Source organism: Sciurus carolinensis, unplaced genomic scaffold (genome assembly GCF_902686445.1).
Source record: "Sciurus carolinensis unplaced genomic scaffold, mSciCar1.2, whole genome shotgun sequence".
NCBI classification, from domain to species: Eukaryota; Metazoa; Chordata; class Mammalia; order Rodentia; family Sciuridae; genus Sciurus; species Sciurus carolinensis.
The window spans coordinates 103,357-109,552 of NW_025920393.1; the positions used below are offsets into that span (position 1 = coordinate 103,357).

Here is a 6,196-nt window from a genome sequence, read left to right on the forward strand (position 1 = left end):
TGGGGATATAGCTCAGTTGGTAGAGTGTTTGCCTCACAAGCAAAAGGCCCTGGGTTCAATCCCCAGTACTGCAAAAAAAAAAAAAAAAAAAAAAAAAAAGCGATAGAATCACATAATTTTTTCATCAAAATGCTCACTCTTTAATAAAGATATTCTCTATTTCCTCTCAACAGGCCTGTTTCATCATTAATAATTGCTCTCATTTCACCTCCTTTCCTTTCTCTACTTGGGAAAACTGAACCTTCAAGGTTTACATTCTACTGCCCTTTGGAAGATGGATGTAACTCATCTTCCTCCCTTACACACCTAGTCTTTCTTCCATGTTACCATAGATATATCCTCAGGTCTTATATGGACCAGTGTCCATCATTCAAAGAGGGTCTCAACCTGTATCTCTCACCTGTTCCTTTGCATTCCCAGAATGTTTAAACCTCATCATTTAAAAACTGAGAGTGCCCCTGCTTATACATTTAGTGCCTTTGCTCAGTTCTGTAATCAATGGGATATATTTCTAACCCATGAAATTTGCCAAAATCTTACTGGACAGGCTTTAGTTGAACATGTATATCACACATTTAAAATGTGCATTAAAAAAGTGGGGACGAGACTTTCACTTATTAATAATGCTCTCAATATTTTCTTGTTCACAATAAATGATCTTAATATACAATATGAAGGTAATTCTCATTGCTGGTCCCCTGCCTTGGACAGACACTAAGGTACCACTATGAAAGATTTATATAAAATATTGAGTTCCACCAGATCTAATATGGCAGGATCCTGTACATTTCATTACATGGTTGAGGGGATATCCTGCTGTTTTTACTCCTACAGGTTCTGTCTGAGTTCCTGCCAGGTGTGTGAGACCCATCAATCATCATGAGTTGGCATCAAGGACTTTACAATTTGATTCCCAAATTCCATTTGATCCTAGATGAAGAGGACCCTGAATTAAAGAAGGAACCTCTGACATGAACAAGAGGCTCAAGAGACCCTTGATCTTTGAATCATCTAGTGGCTTGGGGGGATATAAAGAGTTTAACAACATCTGCTGAATAATTGCTAACACAGGTAATTTCATTACATCTCTGCAAAATTTATGCAAAATTTCACAACTATGCTGGCTACTATTGTGTTGTATCCTTGTTGGTGGTGACCTTGTACAAAAATCTGTTCCATCTTTGGCTTCCTGCACTCATTATAATATTTAGGTCTGCTCAGTGGAAATTGTTAATTCTTCTGAAAATTTGTATTCCTCAAAATATTCTTAATAATAGGACTGCTATTGATTTTTTGCTGTTGTTTTATCATAAAGGGTGCCATTAATTTAATATGTAATGTTTTAATTTAACTGATAACAGTAATCCCATTCAAAAGAAATTGGATCATACAAAGAAACTATAAAGAAGGTGCAACAAGATGATGGAGGCTGGGATTTATAAGATTGGATAACCTCATGGTTACCAAATTTTATATGAATAAAACAGCTTTTCATTGGAGGATGTTTATTGATACTTGCCTTATTGTGTTGTGCTTGTTTTTGCCAATATCTGCCTTGCTTTCTTTCTCCACCATCCTTAAACAAAAGACAAGTCATATCTATTTGAAAGGTCATACAAAACAAAAAAGGGGAGTTGTAGAGGTTCAGGTCAGTCAAAGTACAGAGGAGCCTAAGTCCTTTGAGTGAAGAAACTCCTCAGGACAATTAGGACTTTCTGTTTGAATAGTTTAGAAACACTCTGCAACTCCTCTCTCCTTGAGTCCTGGAGATTACTGGCCAGAGGGGCAAGCATGTTTAAGGACAGTGCAGTCCACCTACTAGGATCTATGCACAGGGAGCAGCAACAGTTGGATAGCAAGGTGGCATTCATCCACTCTGAGGGAGATGGGAAGAAGCCACACAGATGTCTTTGAATTTGGAATTGCAGTGTGGTGGATAAATTTGGCTGTTGTTTTTGGATAGAACAGAATGGAAATTTGAGCAGTTTAAGAGCTGACAGGCTGTGGTTTTGCAGGCTGACACACAGCAGTCTTTCTTATGGCTATTGAGTATAGAGGATTGCAGTGGATGCAGGTACATGTAGGAAGTGAATCACAGTAGAAGAAACAGGAGCCAAATAGAAGGGACAGAGCCCTCCCACTTTAGGCTCAGTGCAGTAAAAATCCCTGCTGTATATGAGCTGAATTTCCTAGGCTGTTGACAGACTTCTACCTGTATAAGGAATATAAATGGTGACCTCCAACTGAACAGCACCATGTCCCTTGCCTTGCTGTGCTCCAAATTGCTTATTATAACACTAAAAGTCCTGCTGTGCATGGGGCTCAGGCTGTGGGAATTAACTCTCTGAGCTCTGGCACCACTAATAAACTCGCTTCCAGATCTTGGTGTTCTGATCCTCATTTCTCATGACATTGTCTTACTTCAGTCTTCATTGTAGATGGGGAGGCAAAATGACCTGCACAGAAAGCAGAGCAGGGTCCACTGGGACTAGTTTCCTCTATGCCCACCACCTAACCCCATGCCTGGGACCCAGATACCAAGTGCATTAATTTGACTTCAGGGGTTACAGTCCTGAGACCTGAGCTGTCCTGAGACCAAGTTGGGATACAGAACAAGTAATCTCTACCCATCTGACCACCACACATAATTTGACTTAATTTTCAATTCCTGGCTTTACAAAATAAAGACAACTTGTTCCATGTGAGTAGAGCATTTGGAGATATTTGATAAAAGATTTACCTGTTATTTATGAATATTGTATTATGGTTAATCTCATCTTATCTTACCACAGATGTTTCCAAAAGCATGCAAATTTCACAATAACTATTTTAGTTTCAAATGCTTAAGGAAGAAATGAGTATTGCAAGTCAGTGGTACTAACCCTTAAACCATTAAAAAGATTCTTAATTCCACCAATTAATTTGTGACCTATAAATATATTGTGTGATACCATTGGAAAAATGATTTCATTTTATACATTAAAGTAAAATATCAGGGATGTGGGGTGTGTGCAATGCAAAATGATAGTTCAGGCAGACACAGTGGTACATGTGTGCAATCTCAGGGACTTGGAGGCTAAGGCAATATAATCTCAAATTTGAGGTCATTTTTGACAGCTTATTGAGACCATATCTTAAAATAAAAATGGCCAGGTGTGTTGCTCAGTGGTAGAGAACCCCCAAATTCAATCTCCACATGAATATTCATGGTTCAAATGTAAAAGTTCCACCATCTGGTAACTTATTATGAAGAAGTGCACATTCACATGGAATACACTTTCCATTTTTCCACAAGTCCATGTATGCATCTATTCTTTTAAGAATTCATTATTTTTTTCTGAGAACTGTATTTGAATTGCACACTTTTCTTCCTTGCTTTTCCTAATTGACAATGAATTCAGTGCAATGAATTCACTGAATTCTTGCCTTCAATCGCTGCTCCTCTAAAAATTAAAATTTTACATGCCACTTTGATCAGAGTTGATATGGGATTGAGTAGTGACCAAATAGTGGCAATGATCCTTACCCCATCATCTATCCCTGGTTTTCTTTCTGCCTAAGGCATGATCTGCCCATTTCAGTTTCCTGAAACCTGATGTTGCCACCAAGTGACATTATTTTGTCAACCAAGGTACCTCAACCTGAATCTCTCATAAGTACCTCCATCCCAGGACACAGAAGATATTATAGGTCTCCAGGTCATATTCTCTGAAATAAAAAAAAAATGCCATTGCAAATATGAAGAAATAGGTTGGCACATTCTGGTAGCCAATTCTAATATCTTTTCCACAAATTGTTGTTATTGTACTGATTATCACTGGATGAAGGTATACATAGCTCTACCAACAGGAATTGTTCATACTGAGATTGGAGACATTGATTTCATGAAGAGGATACCCCTGAGAAAAGGCAGTGGAAATATCATATTGTTTGATTTTCAGATCTCCTTAAAGAACTCATTTTCTCTCCCTGAGTCTTACTTATATATTCAGTGCATGAATAGATCATCATTTTGAGCACCTATTCAGTGACAAGGTCCTCAAATATTAACTTGTATTGAACACATGTAGTAAAAAAGTCCCTGTGGTAAAGATAAAGGTAATGATGACAAGCAAGTCAAATTTAGAATGCTGCAAGTTTTAAGACTCAAGGTTAGTATTCTAGTCAATAAAATAAAATATGTAATTGGGTATTGTGATATCTAATGATTTTGAATTTATTGTATAGCCTTCAGAAAGGTATGCAGATAAGTTCATTTTTACCTTTTTCCATTGTCAACTGAAGTCCACACCTGTGAGCTAACCACCCTTATTCATCCAGTTAATATGCTTCAGACATTTCCCTCCATTTATATCCATATATGCATATTTAGATTGCATCCTGCATGAGGACGAGAACTTTGAACACAGAATCTAAAATATTACACACAGAACTTGACTGAATATAAACATCTTAAAGAGCTTCATTGTGACATAATTCAATTATTCTAAAATTCAACAGTTAAAGTTGTACAGTTCAATTGCATATTCACAGATTTTTGAAACCATCACATATCAATTTATGAATTGTATAATTATTTCAAAAAACATGTGCTTTATTCATGTTCCCCTAACAGTATGCACCATGTAAATCAGTTGCTCTCACTTTTTATAGATTTTCTTGTTTGGGCATTACATGTAATAAATTATGGGATCAAAATATTCTCAGCAGCACTATTCCAATGTGTGACAGACTCTAGGATGCAAGGGAGTTGGTGTCCTACTTCCTATATAGGTGGACACAAAGAGAGCAAAAGACTTTCAATGGAAATTTAAAGTAATTTTATTAACTTTTATTCATGAATAGCACACACAATAAGTTAATATGACCTTACAATCAAAATTAAATGCAAATGTCATCCTGGTCAGTCTAGATTCTACTAGTGCAAGGAAACCCAATATTAAAATAGCTGCAGCCTGAAGCTCTGGGTCCAATTCTTAGCAACTCAAAAGTAAAACAAAGAAAGAACTATATCCAGGTGTGGTGGGGTGTGCCTGCTCTCTCAATGACTGGAAAGGCTGAGAAGGAGACCACTGTGGTGATGCACCCCTGTAATTCCAGTTACTTGGTTAGCTGAGGTAGGAGAATTGCAAGTTCAAAGTCAGTCTCAGCAACTGAACAAGGCCCTGAGCAACTTAGTCAACACCTTGTCTCTAAATAAAATATAAAGAGAATTGGGGATGTGGCTTAGTGGTTTATCACCCCTGGGACCACTCCCTGAGTGTTGCTCCCCACCCCCCCAAAAAAACCAACACCAGCATTCTTATAAGACCAGAGATCAGAAACATTATTAGGAATTTAAAGTAATTTCCATAATATCATTTGTATTCATGAACTATATGTACATATATAATTCATAAGTCATTATGACCATATATACAATGATAAATAGACATTTCCTCCTCTCTAGGTTAGACCGCACTACTGCAAGGAAACCCTGCCTTAAAAATAGCTGAAAGCTGAAGTCTGGGTTCAATTCACAGCAAGTCAAACACAAAAACTTAAGCCAGGTGTGGTGGCACATGCCTCTGATCCTGAGGCCAGTCATGCAGATTCATGAGTCCCTGTCTAAAACATTAGAAAGGAGTGGAAATTTGCTTCAGTGTAAAGTGCCCTTGGGTTGAATCCCTAGTATTCCAAAAACCAAAAGCAACAGCCCAAAGTCTGTGATCTGTTCTCATTAATTCCTGGATTGGTCACATTTGGCTGACCCTCAGAGGTGGTTCACTAGACTCAGAGTCATGGGGCGGGGCCTGAAACCCTGTCCAATCAGAGGTACCTGAGTGAGAACCATCCAATCCGCATGCAGCCATTGAGGAGGGTGGGCTTCCGAAACCTAGCGCTGGCCTTGGTCTCGGAGCCGCCATTCTCCGGATCCACTTCTGGCTTTTCCTCCTGTGCTCAGGAGCCCCAGGTTTCTGTGCCACACAGGGAAGGAGAGACTTCGAGGGAGAAAGCAGGGCATAGTGAAGACCAGGAATGGTGAGTGTGCTTCAGGCAGCTGGAGACAGGAGCGAAGCCCAAGCCCTTGGGACTGGCGGTGGCGGGAGTGGAAATGGCGGCGGGGCTTCTCCTGGTCCTCTCATTCAGCCGGCCATCATCTTCCTCTGTGGGGCTCAGCGCTCAGTCCCCACGTCTACATCTAATGAGTCTGGTA

The 6,196-nt window shown here is 39.1% G+C and overlaps 1 non-coding gene across 1 annotated transcript; it reads left to right on the plus strand.

The window, feature by feature from the left end:
- Positions 1-74, plus strand: Trnav-cac (transfer RNA valine (anticodon CAC)). The gene has a single exon. It is a non-coding gene; the product is annotated as a tRNA-Val (tRNA).
- The last annotated feature ends 6,122 nt before the right edge of the window (positions 75-6,196 follow it).